General features: G+C 38.9%; 1 protein-coding gene across 1 annotated transcript in view; it reads left to right on the top strand.

Moving 5' to 3' along the window:
- Positions 1-1,241: 1,241 nt before the first annotated feature.
- The window catches only part of LOC128702922 (uncharacterized), a 236,143-nt gene continuing 234,995 nt past the window's right edge, over positions 1,242-2,389 (top strand). The window contains exon 1 of the mRNA XM_070102579.1: positions 1,242-1,477. The gene's annotated coding sequence lies outside the window, so the exon portion shown is untranslated. The remainder of the gene's footprint in view (positions 1,478-2,389) is intronic.

Genomic DNA, 2,389 nt, shown 5'->3' with positions numbered 1-2,389 from the left:
ACTCATTTCATGAGAATTTCATTGGGAAACGAACAAGTTATTTGCATTCCAAAAAGACAGTGTATTCATCTCTGTGTGTTCTTAACTTACATTGTGATAAAAAATTCAAGTCATATGAAGAGAGAGAGAGAGAGAGAGAGAGAGAGAGAGAGAGAGAGAGAGAGAGAGAGAGAGAGAGAGAGAGAGAGAGAGAGAGAGAGAGAGAGAGAGAGAGAGAGAGAGAGAGAGAGAGAGAGAGTCTTCATATTCACATATTCTGTATTTGTTTACATTCTGTTTATGGTCAAAAAACTAATCGCAGTGGTTTAAAAACCCAGAATATATCAAGAAAGCCAAACAGGGTGGCTTATTTCCAGTATGGATGTCACCCACAGTGGCCGCCTAGCACTCAAGTACCTATTTACCCCCTAGGTGAGCAGGAGCGGCTGATGTTTCGAAATTACGCCATACATTTCGCCCCTTACAGGATCGAACTCTGGATTTCTCGGTTGTGGACCGAACGTCCTACCCATGACCTACGAGACATCGAGGTAGAGAACGGCTAAAAATGGGAAGGATTAAGAAAATAAATGAGGAGCACTGCAGCAGGCCTACTGGCCTATACTAGGCAGGTTCTTCTCAAACTCAAACTCACTAATAAACATATCTGCCCAACCCATTTCTGAGGAAAAAAAAAAAAAGAGAGTAGACACTGAAGAAGTGAATAAATAACTAAACTGTAGTAAACACTTGTCAGTGATCTGCATAGTTCGATCCCCTTTTGGGGTCCTCTTCAGCAGATGAGGATCCCAGAAGGAGGTCGAAATATACAGATCAATTACTCTTCTGTAGTCCTGTCTCCATGTGGGTTATTACTGAGTACAAGAGAAGTCCTCAGCATCTGGCGAAGAATTTCCTCTTCATTCACGCTTCAGTATAGGCATTCAGGTATCAGCAATTGATCAGACAACGTACCAGCAGCTGAAGGCAGCAGCAATGATCACCAGTGCCAGAGTGCCCTCAGGTGCGCTTGCGCATGCACCGAGTGCCAGACGAGAGAGTAAATATAAGAACAAACATCTCAGCCTCCTCCCTCGTGTTTCCCAGAGTCGGATTTAGACAACCACTTGAAAATATAATTTTTCACTGTAAATCGAGGGATTGGAAGTGATTTCAGGTACAGAGGGAGAATAAGTATCGAAGAGTGGCACTGTACGACACTTACACAAACGTTGTGGCACCAGTTGGCACACATGGCCGGCTTGGGCGAGGGTGCCATCTCAGTCATGTGGTGAACTGCAACAGCGGCAGGTGCGCTAAGCCTTCCTGGCAAGCCACCAAGGAGAGAGAATTAAGCCCACGATTTAAGCCAGTGTCATATGTGTCCGGATTAAAGTGAGAAGGAACATGGAATATTGAAAACCGGGGGAAGGAGAAGCCATGAACCACCACCGGGAACCGGGAAGTCAGTCCACACAACCGGGGATTCTATAACCAGGTAGGTCAAGGGGCTTTAAAGTCGGGTTTTACAAAGACAGCCGCTCCTATCTCCCTCTTCCTCGGGGATATATACCTCTCTCACAACATTGTTACGCTCGTATGCCCGTCTTGCTAGGGGATATATACCGCTTTTACAACAGTGTTATACACGTATCTCCATCTTCGTCACGGACGTGTATACCACTCTTACAGCACTGGTTTTTGTATAGTCGTTCGTATTTGTATATTAAGCGATCTTGAGCAATTATTATCCATATTTTGTAATTGAGTTGGTTTAGTAATCGTTATTATTAATATTATTATTACTATTATTATTATTATTATTATTATTACTATTATTGTTGTTGTTGCATTATTATTATTATTATTATTGTCACATTATTATTATTGTTGTAATCACATTATTATTATTATTATTATTATTATTATTATTATTATTATTATTATTATTATTATTATTATTATTATTATTTATTATTATTATTATTAGTAGTAGTAGTAGTATTATGTATATTATTGCATGTGTTTGTTCATATTTCATGCTTGAAATATATATATATATATATATATATATATATATATATATATATATATATATATATATATATATATATATATATATATATATATATATATATATATATATATATATATGGGTGGCGCACTGAGGCATCTGTGTAGACAAAGAACGTTATCCAAGTAGTCAAAGAGGGAACTGTATTAGGTATAGTGCTACCAACGCTCTTATATAGGTGTGAAGCATGGGTTGTGAATATTTCAACAAGGAGGAGGCTGGAGGCAGTGGAGATGTCGTGTCTAAGGGCAATGTGTGGTGCGAATATTGTGCAGAGAATTCATAGCTTGGAATTACTAAAAGTATTATCTGGACGGCAGAGGAAGGGTTATTGAG

Source organism: Cherax quadricarinatus, chromosome 82, assembly GCF_038502225.1.
Source record: "Cherax quadricarinatus isolate ZL_2023a chromosome 82, ASM3850222v1, whole genome shotgun sequence".
Lineage (NCBI taxonomy): Eukaryota > Metazoa > Arthropoda > Malacostraca > Decapoda > Parastacidae > Cherax > Cherax quadricarinatus.
The sequence above is the reverse complement of the archived record's forward strand: the minus strand, read 5'-3'. Positions and strand labels throughout refer to the sequence as shown.